The sequence below is a fragment of the Protopterus annectens genome, chromosome 7.part0, assembly GCF_019279795.1.
Source record: "Protopterus annectens isolate FY-2018-M chromosome 7.part0, PAN1.0, whole genome shotgun sequence".
Lineage (NCBI taxonomy): Eukaryota > Metazoa > Chordata > Ceratodontiformes > Protopteridae > Protopterus > Protopterus annectens.
The window spans coordinates 581,776,817-581,794,217 of NC_056739.1; positions in this window are offsets into that span (position 1 = coordinate 581,776,817).

The following is a 17,401-nucleotide window of genomic DNA, read 5'->3' on the forward strand; positions in this document are numbered from 1 at the left end:
ACTTGCAATTGTGTTTTCAGTTCCTCATCTGAAGAAATATGCAGTTTTAAATTTTCTACAAAAAGAAGATGAGAAGTCTTTACATGTTTTTGTTTTCTGTGAGCCCATTGACCTAATCTGTTAAGTAGACAACTTAAAGGGTTAAGGGCAAGACAAAAAAGCAGCAGTGACAGACAGTCACTCTGGAATATCCCCCTTTAAATGTTTATCCATGCAATAATAATTTGTCCTTTATCATGGCTTAACTACAAAGTGGTTTGCCACTGTTTCATGGTAGCTGTAATGTAATTGATCAGTGTAGGGTGTATCTTACACATTTTAAGCACTCTCTTATCCATGAATGTGGGATACTGTCAATTTTTTATAGTCTATCCATGCCATACTTAGATTCTTCACTTTTTACAATTCTCCATTATGATTTTATTTAACAACAAATGATCCTTTGTTCCATATGACTTTCTTTTATTACCCTTTTGTTCTATTGCCATGATTGAGTTTTCTTCTAAATGACTATAAACTCCATCAGCATCAGTTCTGGTGTACTGTTTATATACATCATTGGAAGGCAAGTTATTGGTCTATAGTTTTTAGGATAGCTTGCAGGTTCACTCATAAGTAGGAGTATTGTTTTTCCTATTGTTAACCAGGCCGGTGTCTTTTCTGGATGCGCATATAAATAATTCTTACTCATGGCTAAATCTTCATATAAAGATGTTAATACTTTTAGCCAGAGGTTAGTTACTGTATCTGGGACTGAGGTTTTCTAATTAGCAGCTTTTCTTAACTTTGTTTCCGTCTCTCTGGCCGTTCCTTCATCCTATTTCATATCCTGTACATTTGAACTTCTTATTCTTTCTTTTACTTCTTCTATCCATTTAGGATCTTTGCTATGTTCCACTGGATCTTCATAGATTTTTCTCCAAAATGTATTTATTTTTTCTTTTTTGGTGGTGTTTCAATTCTTTTTGTCTTGTTTCCAAACTCTCTATAACTTTTTTTGGGGTCATCAATAAATTGTTTATTTTGTACTTTTCCTTTATATTTATCTGCATATCTTCTAAGTTTTTCTGCCTGTGCTGATTTATTTATTTATTTATTTATTTATTTATTTTACATTTGTTAACCGGGATGGTCCGGCTGGATACATGTCCATTTTCAGCGGAGTCCCGGGGAGAAAAGCTCCAAAGATACAAATTAAGATAAGAAATAGACATTACAAATAAATGTTCAACTGAGGTTACATAGAAGAAGATTGTAGACATAGTACATAGATATAACGAAACAGACAATCCACTAAATTGTGGTTACAATACAAGTTGATTGTAGACATAGTATATGCATTCTTCCGTGAGGCCAGTGGCATACTTTTCTTATTGACAATGGAGGTCGAGGATAACAATAATTGGAGTTGCAGTCATAAAGGATCTCATTAATTAAATGGGGGGGGGTAGCTGAGCAGAGTGTGTTGGAGGGAAGTGTGAAATCTTAGTCTGGGTTGGTACAGGGGCATATCCAGTGTGACTTGAGGTGACTTATAAGTTTATGTTTAAATATGGTTGGAGAAGATTCTTTGGTAATGTCAGTAGGTAGTGAGTTCCAGTTTTTACCGACAGAGTTGGTGAAGAGGGAGTCGCCTGCAGCATGGTTGGATTTGATTGTAAGTACTAGGAGTTTGGTGGATGAGCGTAGTGGGCGACTGTTATTGTAGGGGCAGATTATGTTTCTTAGGGCTGGGGTAGTGTCCGGTTGGTGGAGGGTTTTATGGGCGACTTTGAGTTGGTTGAGCTGTAGGAGGTGGGGTAGTTCCAACCAGCCCAGGAGTTTTAGGTTCTGGCAATGGTGGGTACGGTAGGGTGAGTCAGTAGCAAATCTGGCGATTTGGTTGTAGCATGAAGACAGTTTTTTAAGATTGGTTTTATTCAGGTGGGAGAATAGAGGAGAGGCATAGAGAAGGGTAGATAGGAGGTGGGAGCGGGCAATTGTTATTCTAGCTTGCGCGGTAAGGTATGCTTTGATCCTGAACAGACTACCAAGTTTTTTATTGGTAGTTTTTATCATTTGATTGATGTGTGCATCAAATCTGAGGTTGCAGTCGATCATGACACCCAATAGTTTAGTTTGGGTAACTGGGGTGATGATGGTACCATTATTAGCTGTTATATTGAACAGAGGTGAGGTGGTCCTGTGTGTTGGGGTAAAGAGAAGTAGTTTAGTTTTATTGGGATTTAGTATTAGGCGTTGGTTTAGCAGCCAGTTTTCTACCTTGTTGAAGGTGCTTTGTGTTATTTTGGTAAGTTCGGCTGGGGTGGAGGCAGTGCAGATCAAGGTTGTGTCATCTGCATATTGAATGCAGGTAGCCTCTGGTATGGCTGTGCTAAGTTCATTTATAAAGATGGAGAACAGAAGGGGACCTAGTATTGAGCCTTGAGGTACTCCTAGTCTGATGGAGAGGTATGAGGAGAGTTTACCCTCCCACAGTACAGCCTGTTTCCTGCATTGTAGGTAGGACTCAAACCATTGGAGGGCCAGTTTGTTTAAGTTGTTGGCCTCCAGGCAGTTCATTAGCATTTTGTGGTCCACCATGTCAAAGGCCTTGGACAGGTCTAGGAAGAGAGCAGAGGACAGTACGTTGTTGTTACGATTTTGATTTATAGTGTCTGAGAAAGAGAGAAGGGCTGTAGTGGTGTTGTGATTGGGCCTAAAGCCATGTTGTGAGTTGGATAAAAGTTTGTTTTGTGTGAGATATTTCATGAGTTGAATATGTACACACTTCTCCATGATCTTAGCTAGTGGAGACAAGATGGTTATGAGCCTGTAGTTAGACAGTTCAGTGGAACTGCCCCCTTTGTGAAGTGGTATGACATGTGAGATTTTCCATATGTCAGGGATTATGGCTTCTGATATGGATCGGTTAATAAGGATGGAGATGGGGTATGCAATTGCTTCTGCAGCTTTTTGTAAGTAGTCAGCTGGGAGGAGGTCAGCAGCCAGGGTGGTTGGGCTTAGTTTCCTAAGTAGGGTTTTGATGAGTTGAGTAGGGACTGGTTGGAGGCTAAAGGAAGTTGTAGTTTTGGAATTGGTTGTGCTAGGATTGGAACCAATGGGTGAGAGTTGGTTAGCTAAAGTTTGGATGGTTTCAGTGAAGAAGGTGTTAAAGGAGTTGGCAATATCTTTGGGGGAGCTTTGATTAGCGACAGATGGTTTTGGGGTAGTGGTTTGTCCTGGGTGGAGGAGTCTTTTTATTCCCATCCAGAATTTCTGAGGTTTAGTTTTGTGAACCTGTTGTAGGCGGTGGTAGTATTCTTTTTTGTCTGAGGTTACTGATTTTTTTGCATCATTTCTTAGTTGCCTAAATAACAGTTGGTCAGGTAGGGTTTTAGTAGTTCGGTAGGTGTCCATGCTTTATTTCTTAATGCAAGTGGAGGGGACTAGTATTGTCAGAAGGGATAGGTTGGGATTCTAGCACAGGTTATAGGGGATTGGTTGAAGAGGGGTTTGGGAGTGGCCAGGGAGGTATAAATTAAGGAATAGTAGGGGCGGGTGGAATTAGGGGGGCATGGCGGAGTGCGGCTACACCAGTTATCCAATTTGCCAGTGATTGGAGGTTGCAAGGTGGGTGCTTCTTTACTACCACAAGGTCTGTTAGGCAAGTTTCAGCTTAAAATTAGCGTAGTGTAGTTTAGCCCTTTTAGGCAGAAAATAATATTAAGTTAGCCTTTATTAGTATTTTTGCAGGAAGTTTTGCTGCAAGGTTTTATAAAGGCTAAGGTTAGCTGTAATGTTGCGATCTACTTATAGTACTTGAGTATTTTTGTTGATCTGATATTTTTAGTTTATTATTTGTGATAGTGCACAATGGATCCCAATGAGTTCCGATACTGCACATTGCTTTTATCATGTCTATCTTTCTGAGTATTTTTGTTGATCTGTTCCCTGTTCTATAATCTTCTAACAGTGACACTTCTTGTCTTAGTTGCTTTATAGTTTTCTCTATTTGATACTTACATGATGGCATTTGGTTTCTTCCCTTCTTTTCCCTTATCACCCTGTGTTTTTGTGGTATGACTTTATCTATTAATTTAACTGCATTGTAGAATATCCTCTTTATGTCTGTTATATAACATGAATCTCTATAGACAGTCCTAATTACTGTGTTAATTTGTTTAATCAAACTTCTAACTTTGGAGGGTTTATTAACTTTCTGTAATCTATTTATTTCATTGGTCTTAATATGTCTATCCATTTCTATTAAATCAAGCAACTCTTCTCTTAGATAATTTTTCTGTGGGTATGTTATAGAAAGTTCCAGAGTATGTTCCTGTGCCACATTCTCTTCAGTTTCATCCTGTAACATCTGTTGTTCCTTCATATGGGAACTCACTGTCCTATCACTCCACAATATTGACTGTGTGAGAGTTGCCACAGTTTCCTGTTCCTTCCCTTGTTGTGCAATTTCAACTGAATGTTTGTGTTGGTTTCCTGTGGAAGGTTCAAAAGTATCTTCATATGGTAACTGATCAGATGTTTCCAACTCCACTGGTTGCTCCTTAATTTCAGGATTCATTGCTCTGTCCTTCTGTGATGTTATCTGAGTTAGATTTTCTTCACTAAATCCTTCACTTTGCAGGCAATCCATAACATCAGTTTCTATTTCTTTAACTTCTCCATTACTAATCCACCTTTCTACTTTTCCTCTTTGTTTTCTTAGTTTTTGTATTGTAAACTTTTATATGTCTGGATGACTTTACTGTATTTCTCTTCAAATATATTTGGTGTTGATCTTTTTGTATTGATTAATTTTGCTTTCTCCTTTGCATAAATATTGCATCGTATTAAATCTCTTTTTCTTTCCCATGTCCATATTTCTTTTTCTTCAGATGTCTCCTGCTACTCCTGTTTCTCCTTACTTTGGGAACTTGTTCCATTATGCTATGATGTAACCTCTGTTAGATTTTCTGCACTAAATCCTTCACTTCTTAAGTATTCCATAACTTCAGCTTCTATTTCTTTAACTTCTCCATTACTAATCCACCTTTCTACTTTTCCTCTTTGTTTTCTTAGTTTTTGTATTGTAAACTTTTATATGTCTGGATGACTTTACTGTATTTCTCTTCAAATATCTTTGGTGTTGATCTTTTTGTATTGATTAATTTTGCTTTCTCCTTTGCATAAATATTGCATCAGATAAATCTCTTTTTTTTCCATGTCCATATTTCTTTTTCTTCAGATGTCTCCTGCTACTCCTGTTTCTCCTTACTTTGGGAACTTGTTCCATTATGCTATGATGTAACCTCTGTTAGATTTTCTGCACTAAATCCTTCACTTCTTAAGTATTCCATAACTTCAGCTTCTATTTCTTTAACTTCTCCATTACTAATCCACCTTTCTACTTTTCCTCTTTGTTTTCTTAGTTTTTGTATTGTAAACTTTTATATGTCTGGATGACTTTACTGTATTTCTCTTCAAATATCTTTGGTGTTGATCTTTTTGTATTGATTAATTTTGCTTTTTCCTTTGCATAAATATTGCATCGTATTAAATCTCTTTTTCTTTCCCATGTCCATATTTCTTTTTCTTCAGATGTCTCCTGCTACTCCTGTTTCTCCTTACTTTGGGAACTTGTTCCATTATGCTATGATGTAACCTCTGTTAGATTTTCTGCACTAAATCCTTCACTTCTTAAGTATTCCATAACTTCAGCTTCTATTTTTTAACTTCAACTTCATTACTCTTCTGCTCTACATTCCCTCTTTGTGATCTTATTTTTTATGGCGAAATTTTCCATATCTGGATGCCTTTGCCTGCATTTCTCTTTGAATATCTTTGAGACTGCCTTTTTTCTGTTGATTAATTTCATTTTCTCCTTTGCATAAATATTGCACCATATTAGATCTCTCTTTCTTTGTCCATATTTCTTTTTTATACCTTTCAAAAGTCTTTGGATTTTGTTCTTGATATTTTTGCACTTCCTCAGTCACTTCTTTTTCCAAATGGCCCAAAGTTTCTTGGTCTCTATAATGTTTTTCATAAATCTGTTGTATTAATGAACACAAATTTTTATTTGAAGCTTCTGACAGTTTTTCTTGTGAAAGTATTTTTCTTTCCTCTAATTTCTCTCTTAATCTTTTTCTATATCTTCTGTCTGGAAATTTTGGGCTTTTTTGCAAAATAATAACAATACATAATTTCTTTCCTATCCTCAATAGTTTACTCTATCTTCTTTATGGCTCTTTTTTGGCCTATCAGTTTTTATGATTTTTGTGGACTGCTACTTCCTTCTACAACAGGGGGGGCTATCCACATCCTGGGCTTCACCTAGCCCCATTGTAGGAATGTTTCCATAGCTTGGGGATTCTACGCTGTCATTTCTTCCAGTCCTGGAAACAGTATGCCTACCAGGATCAGGCACTTTTTTATTTTGGATCTTGTGCACCCAGCTATCTTTTTTATTGTTTAATCTACTTCTGTCCATGATATAGGCAATATAAAATACATTCTACATATCAGTGTCATCTTGCTGAGATTTTGTAAAAAACAGGGTCCACCTCATGAAGGTACTCACCAAGACTTGAGGACCTCATGAAAGTACTCACCAAGACTTGAGGAGGAATTTGTTTCCAGCAATACTACTCTCCTTTGCTTGTTGACTTATCATCTCTCCATTCATTCCCAAATCTCTCCATTCAGAATCTTCTACATAGGTTGTCTGATGATTCTCTAGTACTTTTTGATAACGCCAAACATTCCCAGAGATAGTTGTTGCTAAATGCTTTATATACCCGAATAAGCTCTCCTCTTAGATATATAAGAGACACTGTACACATTCAGATATTTTAGTCTTCATAATAAGTTAACTTTTCACATCTACGGATGCCCTTGGTATATTTCTGCTGTACTCTTTCCAGTTTATTCATGCTTGTTTTCTTATATGGTTTCCATTTGTTATTCCATACTCAATTTGGGTCTAATGAATTAACAAACAATGACGTTATCATTTCTGATGTCCTAGACTTTGCACATCTTTTTATACAACCTATAGTTCTATAACTATCATTAACCAATTGGAGAATATGATTAGAAAAACTCAAAGCTGGATCTATCCTATACCCAGGTCTTAAATTAAACTACCGTTTCAGTCACTGTGTGCTGTATTAAATATTCACCTTTCAGTTCATGTCTCCCAAATCTCATATGCTTAGTTTTTGATGTATTTATCAGTATATTATTCTCCTGTGCCCAAATGATAAATTTTGTCACGTTCTTTTACAGGCATGCCTATTTGTAGCACATGTAATTAGTTTTCCCAATTTCAGGTCATCTTCATATAGACTGTAGAATACCTCAGATGAAAAAGTTAGGTCTGAAAGATACAATCTAAACAAGTAAGGGCCTAGGATAGAGCCTTGTGGGATACCCTAACTGTAATCAAGAATTTCATTTGCCCATTGCTTTATGATGCTTGCCATGTCCTATTTGCAAGCCATGCAGCTATCTATCTTATTAAGAGTACATCTATACCTAGTTGTTCTAATTTATTGATCAGTGTTTTGTGTATGACCCTGTCAAATGCTGAAGTTAAATCTATATACATTACATCACAGCACAATTTTTCATTCATAGCAGTTATTATAGTATTATACAATATTGTATAACAGGTGGTAATATATCTATTTTCAATATATGCATGCTGATGTATGATTCAAGTCTCAACTTATCCACCTCTGGCAATTACTTACCCAATATTACCTTCCCCATTATTTTTCTACAACATGAAAGTAGACTTAAGGGTCTATATAACTCTGGGTTTGTCCTACTCCACTTTTCCTTAAAGACAAGTTTAATAAGCACGTCTCCAATCTTGTGGGATCTCCTCATATTTATATGACTTAGTAAATAATAAATATAATGGCCCTGTAAGTTATTGTTGAAGTGTTCTCGAGTAATTATTACTAATTCTGTCTCCTCCCTGTGCTTGGTTTGGATCTAGTTTGTGCAGTTCTTTTTCAATACAATCTAATTTGATTCCAGTTTCTGCAGTTACCTGGATGTCACTAGGACAGCTTATCACTCCATTTGTGAAGTCAAACTGTTTTGCATAAGACTTTGTATATATGTATATAATCTGTTTTGTATCTTGCCCCTCACGCATCATGCATTTCAATAAACATAAAATACTTACAGATGGAAGAGCACACCCTGTAGGATAAAGTATTTCTATGACAAAGAAACCCTTTTTGTTGTAAATACTGCAACTTCTTCACATCAAGCACATTCTGGTATGCTTTTTAAGTCTTGCAACTAATTAAATCACTGATCTTTATACCCAGCGTGTATGCATTCATTTTCTGCCACCCTTTCTTTCTTGTATTATGATAGAAAAAATAATTATGGTAATAATAGTCTTTACAGATTGGAAGAGAAAAAGGAAACTTATTGTTTGCTTCCGAGAAGGAGTTATGTAAAAAACATATGTGAGCAAACAATGGGTGGTTGTCAAAAATACCCCTTCTTTGCAAAGCTCTGTTGTACTTGGATTAAAAAAGAGGTTTTATAACTAACAGCAGGTGTACCAGTAACACCCACACTCTAACTCTCCATGTCTCTGTCTGTTGATGTGATAATTATTTTTAAATGAAATAATTGCAAAGTAAAATACACATATTAATTTCCATAAAGCAGGTGCAATATTTGCTTACAAGAAAGCCTCCAGCTATGCAACCCATTACATTTTATGGACAGGACAGTTGTTTTAAGCCTTCCTTACTTTTTCGTAACTTAACTCCCTTTTGTTTGGTCCAGTAGGGATCATAAATCACTTCTCTGACAACTGCAATCATTTTATAGCTGTTTTTTTATGGAAAATAAAAAAAAATGAATGAGAAACACAAATAACAAAGAAAGAAAGAAAAAGGTAGGAAGGAAAAGAAAATAAATCAATAATATGTATGGGCACAGGAAACAATCTATTATACCTTGGCGTGCATAAAGACAATAAATTCCATGAAATTAGTTGTCGCTATCATACACATCAGCAGTACATCGAACTTCAATTTGAAGAAGCAGAACTCTTTTTAGAACGAGAAAGGGAGACAAGGATGTATATATTATTATTAACTAAATTACAGCATTTATGGAGTAGTTAGCACATGCATGCGCGCGCACAATATTTATGGCTTCTCTTGACGTCATGCGATGCAAGCGTTAAACTGCAGGCGCGAGAAAATTAGTGTACCTTGAAGGAAAATTGTGTAAGACCTGCAGAATGTGAAACTACTGAAAGATGGTGTATACAGTAATGATGTACTAGAGCTTAAGGGTTTACACCCGAAGAGTAAGCACAAAGGCGCAAGCGCGCGCACACACACACACACACACGCACGCACACACACACACACACACACTTTCCCAATGCCGCGCATTTGCTGCATTGAGTAAAAAAAATTTCATAACTTGGCTTTGCCAGTCTACCAGTGAAATGATTCATCATATATAAGGTCTTAAAAGCGTTATTTAAAGTGAATAAAACTTGGATGCATGTATTATTTATAAACACCCCAACAAGTTTTTTTAACAGTTTTCTGAACTTCTTAAAAGATCTGTTTAGTATTATTCTTTTTTTTTTTCCTAGAGACATTGCTTTCCCAATTGGTTGCAAAGACTGATGGTCGTTTACTCTTTTATGTTTCTCATAATGCTAGTCATAAGCATAGCTCTCAACCTTCCATCTCCAAAATGAGGAACACTAGCCCTCATTATGTGGATAATGGACAAAACGTGGAACACATACTAATGGCTTACTAACAACTTCAACTAGGAAAGTCGTAGAATGGTTAAAACATGCTGGTTTTACTTATAGAGAAGATATTTTAATGCATTAATGTGATCGATTTCTATTACCATGGATTTCACTTAAAAAAATCTAACACTGAATGTATGACAGAGTCTTTCAATGTGGAACTTCGAGGAACATGAACTTTTTAAGACCCCAAATAAAGTACGTTCCTCGTAATGGGGCACACTTGAGATGTATGTTCATAAGGGGGGAAAAAACAGAACGAGACGCTGCTGGGACTTTAGCTCCATGTTCTTTTTCTATAAAAAAGGTCAGCCAAGGTGGTGCAGTGGTTAGCATTGCCGCCTCTCAGCAAAATGTTCTCCGGTTCGATCGTCGGCTACGGAGCCTTCTGTGCGGAGTCTGCATGTCCTCCCTGTGGTCGCGTGGGTTTGCTCCGGTTTCCTCCCACATCCCAAAGACATGCTACGTGGCGACCCCTAACCGGGAAAAAGTCGAAAGAAGATCGCGTTGACTGTCAGCACCATGGACAGTGTCGCATCCGCATGTAGTGCTGAAGTTAGACGCCACAAGTCGATAGCTTCATTATCATCTGAGAGCAGTTTTGTCCTGGGCATCAGGCATGTCATTACTCATACGCTTAAGTAAATGTCTAGGCATTTCTGCAATTTCTCTTTGATGTCTATGAGTCCCTAGTGTGGTATTTCTATAGAATACAGACGTCCAGAGTTCTCAACTTTCCATCCCCAAAATGTGGAAAACTGACTCTCGTAATGTGAACAAATAGGCAAAAACGAGCAACATCTTACAAATATGTTCAACTAGGAAGGTGACAAGATGCTTAAAATGTATTGCTTTATAGTTATAAAACATTATTTTGATTAATATAATTATTACTTCACATGGCTATCAGTTAAAAAAAACATAATAGTTTGATTTGTGCCAGACCCTCTTTCAGTAACAGTGAGAGACATTGACGTTTGAAGACTCGGAATGAGGAACACGCCTCATAATGAGGCTCACTTGAGGGTTATGGAAATGTCAATACAAATATGTATTATGTGAAAGTATAAGAGTTCAGACTTAATGATTATAACTTGTCAGAAAGGCTTACAAAATAATAGCATTCAAAATCTGTTCGCCGTTCTCCATTGTCAAGCGCTGCCTAACGCTGCAGATTTGTTGTTTCATTATTTCATTGAGAACAGGCATATGGGCCGTGGCATTAGGCCTTGTGGGCGACATAGTTTGCGTAATGAAAATTGTAGCTATTAACAGTGACGGGAATTTGTCCAGAAACGAAGACTGCAGCACTCAAAGCCTCTTGGTCAGTTCAAGTTAATTTTCTGTAGCCGTTTGTTGCAAATTACTTTGTGTTTATTAGCGCGGGGGTTGTCATACTGTATACGAGTTTAGTATTTTGAACGGGAAAAAAAGAATTGACCGAGTACCATCACTGCCTCTTTTCGTGGGCTTTGAGACCAAGAGATCAATCTCTTACGAAAACACAGTTAACTTCTCTACCTCGATTTTCCTCCGTGGTCGTACAAAGGAGAAAATAAATAACTACCGTAAAACTGCTTATTCTGAACATTGTTAACATGCGTTTTACCATTCCTAATATCTTTCTAAGGTTTTTTTGTTGTTGTTGGGGATAGGGGACAAGGAGTGCATTTTACTAGCTGTGGAGATACTTTATTTTTATAGTGAAAACAATTCCAGACAGAAATGCACAGTACTAAAAAGTGACATTCTCTTTATAAGAGTGTTATTAATGGAATGTGTGATTGCTTTTGCCTGGTGAGTTTTCTTAGAGTTATACGTAGTGCAAGTGAACGCTGTTGGAATAAAGCAGCAGGTTGCAGGCTGTCACTTCTTAGTAGAACATTGTCTTATAATAACAAAATGCAGAACTATATAGAACAGACATGGTAAATATGAAGATGATACCACCAATGTCAGTAAGAATTTTGCAAAATTTGGATTTCAGCAAGAAAACGATCATGAGGGTGTTTGTATAAAATGGGGTTCATTGTAAGCATATATACCTAACTAGAAAGCAATGACATAATATGGTAGTGATAGACATGAATCAGTTTCAAACAAATGGTCAGTCCGATTTGAATAAAGTAGAAATAGCAGTACTCTACAGATAAATTCAAAAAAGTTACGAGGTGCACTGCAAAAGACATAGCAACGTATATTTCAGTGTGATGCTGTTCCTGTCGTGGCTTTTAAAACATGCATAGTCATGAAGTAACGATTATCATGAAGAAAAAAAAAGATATGGTAAAACAGAATGCTTTTCCCACTAAGACAAAGCCATGGGTAAAAAAAGACTTGCCCAGATGTACTCTAGATCTGACAGAATTCGAGCAAAGGTCATTTTAGTCTTTGTTAAGTGCTTACCCTACTACCATCATGGATACTACTAACAAAGTCTTCTAAAATACCTGACCCATTGTTCATAAGTAATTAGTTTGCTTGTACTCCAGGGTAGCATTGAGAAGTCTAGACCAAATTCCCAGTTGCCCCTAAACACTCTTATAGGTTCATAGGTTCATACTAGGCTATCTGCCCTAGGGCATTTATAAGCCTAGCCGGCGTGTGTTTGGCTTTCGCCACCCATTTTAAATGAATTTTGCTATGCCCTTTTTCGAGGTTAGTATACTGTGCCTCTGTCTAACAGTGACACAGAAGTGATACCCGGGGTAAACCTACTATCTCCCATCCACTCATCAAGATTCCTCTTGAAGAGAGTCAATGAGGGACTCTACCTAACCTGGACTGGGATTTTATTCCAGAGTGAAGGGAGCCTCTGGGTTATGAATCTGTCCCTCCAGCATGTCCTATTTATTTCAGTGCTGAGGTTCAAGTCTCTCGAGCGCGTAGCTCGATGGGATTTGGATTTTCTGAGGTGCAGTATATCCATTAATTCTGGGTTGGACATGGCTTTATACGTCAGGCACAGATCGCCTCTGAGTAGGCGGTATGCCACTGAGTAGAGCTGGAGTTTCTTTAACCGGGCAGCGTATGGCATCTGTTTGAGCCCTTTGATCCTCTTGGTGAGGTACTTTTGGGGTCTTTCCAGTTGCTGCAGGTGTCTGGTAAGGTACATCACAAAAGGGGCATTGTACTCAATTATGGGCCTGATGAGGGATGAGTAAAGAGGCATGATGACCTCCCCTGATCTAGATGTGAATCCCTTCATGATTAGGTGGGCTATATAAAATGTTTTTCTAACCACTTTGGCCACGTGGTTGTCAAATGAGAGATTGCTATCAACTTGGGTCCCCAGGTCCCTAATTACTTCTTCTGTATTTAATGGATTACCACCTGTGTGGTAATTTGTGGGCACTTTGTTTTTGCCAAAGGGGATGACTATACACTTTTTGGCGTTTAGCTTGAGGCCATGGCTCTGTCGCCAGTTGTCTGTTTCTATGAGGCCCTTTTGTAGGATGCTTGTGTCGGCTGGAGAGTCTATTATGGCGCCCAGTTTGCAGTCATCTGCGAACTTGGTCATCCACAGTCCTTCCATGTTAGCCTGTACCTCAGAGAAATATATACTGAACAAGAGAGGTTCCAGGACTGAGCCTTGTGGGACGCCTCTTGTAACTGGTTTGGAGTCTGACATGGCTCCAGCAATTCTAACCATGTGGGTTCTGTCCTTGAGCCAGTTTTAACCCATCTAGTGACATAGGGGTTTATATTTAAGCTGGTGAGCTTATCTATAATGCCCGAGTGGGGTATTGTATCAAAGGCTTTTGAAAGGTCCAGGTAGGATGTGTGGACCACCTTCCCCTCGTCAGTGGCCTTGGTGACTGTTTCAAAGAAATCAACCAGGTTTAAGAGGCAGGATCTGCCCTTAACAAAGCCGAACTGGGTAGGATCCAGTGTCTGTAGGTCCCCAATATCTTTATTTATGAGGTCCATGATGATCCTTTCCATAGCTTTGCAGACCAAGCTAGTCAAGCTTATGGGGCGATAGTTTCCAGGATCCGTTGAGGCACCACCTTTGTGGAGAGGGACCACTGTTGCTGTACGCCACTCTTTGGGTACATATCCTGTAGTAAGGCTGAGATTGAACAGTAGTTTTATGTTTGGGTTTAGTTCTTCTTGGAGTTCATGTAGGATGCAGCCCGGGACACCATCTGGTCCCATTGATGCTGTGTTTTTTGCTTTGGAGAGGGCGGCTCTTACCTGAGCATCTGAGATGTCAAGGGGGCAGCACTCTGCTGGGATAGATATTTGCCCTTTTGGTGGGGAATGGGGGGAGAAGTTTGCTCTGAACCTGTCAGCTAGGATGTTGGCAATGTCTGTGGGTTCGGTGTATTTTTTGTCATTTTGGACTAATTCTGAGAATATCTGGGAATTCCTACCCAGGTTCCTAACATAACTAAAGAAAGCCTTGTGATTATCCTTAGTGTCCTTATAGGTTCATAGGTTCATAAGTTGGTACTAGGCTATCAGCCCTAGGGTCTATACAAGCCTAGCCATAACAATTCCCTGGCTATTTCTTCCCACACTATTTACTTCCCTGGACCCCTGTCTAGCAGGGCAACTGACATGATCCCCAGGGTGAATTTCCTTTCTCCCATCCAATCATCAAGGTTCCTTTTGAAGAGGGCCAGAGAGGCACTCTGCTTGACATGTATGGGCAATCTATTCCAGAGTCTGGGGAGTCTCTGGGTCAGAAACTTATCCCTCCAGCATGTTTTGTTTATTGTGATGACAAGGTTTAGATCCCTGGAGCATGTGGCTCTGAGGGATTGGGATTTCTTTAAGTGGAGCATGTCCAACAGCTCTGGGTTTGACATGGCCTTGTATGTTAAGCAGAGATCGCCTCTGAGTAGACGATATGCGACAGAGTATAGCTGGAGTTGTTTAAGGTGGTCAGCATAGGGCATCTGCTTTAGGCCTGTGATTCTTTTAGTGAGGTATTTCTGCGGCCTTTCCAGTTGTTGCAGATGTCTTGAGAGGTACATACCAAACGGGGCTTTGTGTTCTATAATGGGTCTAATGAGGGATGAGTACAGTGGGACAATGACCTCCTTTTTTCTGGATGTAAAGCCCTTAGTGATGATGTGTGCCACATAGAAGGATTTCCTGACTGTTGTGGTGATGTGGTTATCGAAGGTGAGACCACTGTCCACCTGTGTCCCTAAGTCTCTTATCACACTTTCGGTGTTTAGTGTACTGCCACCTATATGGTAATTCACGGATACATGTTTTTTCCCAAAGGGGATAACTATACATTTCTTGGCATTGAGCTTGAGCCCATGGCTCTGGCACCAAGCATCTGTTTCTGTAAGGCCCTTTTGTAGAGTATCCACATCATTTGGGGATTCAATAATGGCTCCCAGTTTGCAGTCATCTGCGAACTTTGTTAGCCAGAGTCCCTTAGTGTTGGCCTGTACTTCAGAGAAGTAGATGCCAAACAAGAGCGGTCCCAGGACTGAACCCTGAGGTACTCCACTTGTCACTTGTCTGGGGCTGGATTTGGAGTCAGCTACTTTTACAGTGTGGGTTCTTTCAGTAAGCTAGTTAGCAACCCATTGGATGATGTAGGGTTTAATGCCCAGTTTAGTAAGTTTATCTATGATTCCAGAGTGGGGGATGGTGTCAAAGGCCTTGGCAAGGTCTAGATAGGCTGTGTGGACCACCTTACCCTTGTCCATGGCTCTGGAGACTGATTTGAAGAAGTCAATCAGGTTCAGGAGACAAGATCGGCCCTTCACAAACCCAAACTGGGTGGGGTCCAGTGTTTGAAGGTTGCCAATGTCTTTGTTTATAAGTTCCATGTTAATACGCTCCATGGCCTTGCAGATAAGGCTTGTCAGACTGATGGGACAGTAGTTTCCGGGATCCAAGGTGGATCCCCCCTTGTGGAGTGGGATAACTGTAGCTGTGGCCCACTCAGTGGGCACGAAACCTGAGGGGAAGCTATGATTAAACATGACACTTAGGTGAGGTGCCAGTTCATTTTGTAGTTCATGTAGTACACAGCCCGGGATGTCATCTGGTCCCATGGATGCTGTATTCTTAGCTTTGGAGAGTGCGTTTTTTACCTGTGTGGCCATTATTACCAGAATTTGGCAATCGTCTGGTATTGAGATGGGCCATTTAGCGGGTGAGAGGGGGGTGAAGTTGGCACTGAATCGATCTGCCAGGATATTGGCAATATCCTTGGGATCAGTATATTTAATTCCATTATGTTTTAGCTCAGAGCAGATCTGAGCATTGCCATTTAGATTCTTGACATAGTTATAGAATGCCTTGTGGTTGTCTTTGGAATCTTTGGCAATTTTATTTTCGTAACTAGCTTTGGAGGATTGTATGAGGGATCTCAGTTTCTTAATGAGGCTTGTAAGGGAGTTTTTTTGCATCCTGGGATTTTCCTCTTTTCTGCAACAGTTTCTTCCTTTTGTTGTAAAGTTTGTTTATGGCAGGGGACCACCAGATTGGCTTCTTTTTTTTGGATGAGAGCACCTTGGTTCTATTTGGGATGGCACGATTCATGCATGAGTGGATGTGCTCATACAGTGCCTTAGTGTAGGATTCAGCAGTTGAACTTTCAGTTCCCGTCTGCATGGGTGTCATGAAGTTTGTCACTTCTGACTTGAGTAGTATGAAGTTAGCTTTGGAGAAGTTTTTTATGGAGGTTTTCTTACTGGGGAGTGGGGGTGGGATCTGGATGCTAAGGGTGATTAGCTTATGGTCAGACCTGACTAATGAGGGGGTGACCATAGGTGTGGAGCATCGATTTCCCATGTTGGTAATGACCAGGTCTAGAATATTGGACCCCTGGTGGGACTATGGATTAGTTGATCCAGGGCGTTGGAATTTATGAATTCCAAGAACCGTTGGGCAAAGGTGTTGGTACAGGAGTAGTTTTCCCAGTTAATGGCAGGGTAGTTAAAATCACCCAGTATTAGGGTGTTTGGTTCTATCTTAATATTTTCCAGTATGTTTAGAAAGTTGTAGTGAGAATCTTGGGGTATGGTGGGGGATCTGTAGCAAGCTACAATTTGGATTGCAGTCTTACCTAGTGTTAGTTGCACCTGGAGAATTTCAGACGCATTGTGTTGGGCAACTAGCCTGGTGGTGTGAATATTGACACTCCTCCACCTTTAGTGTTTCGGTCCTGGTTTGTTGGCGGAAAAGTGTGGTAAGAGTTGTAGCCTGGTATTGCAGGGGTGCTCTCTGGAGCCTTGACCCAGGTCTCAGTTACTAGCACAGATATCGATGTTCTCCATTTTTAGGAGTGCCTCAGGAGAGTACATTTTGAGGTTTAGACTTCTAGCACTGAGTAGCATTACCTTCAGATTTTGCATGCTTGTACCTGTTACGGTGGTGGTTTTGTCCTTTGAACTTTGCCTAAAAAAGGCACTATAGGGGTTGCAAGAGCCTTAGCCAGTAACCTGAATCCCAGGGGCGACAAGTGCAGACCATCTCTGGCAAAGCATCGTGGTCTGTCAATCATGTCATCCCAGGCAGACAGATACTGGATCCCCTTTGAATGACACCAGAAGCTTAGCCAATTGTTGAAGTCAATCATTTTGTCCTTATATTGTGGTATCATTCTGGGCGAAGGCAGGATGCTACTCA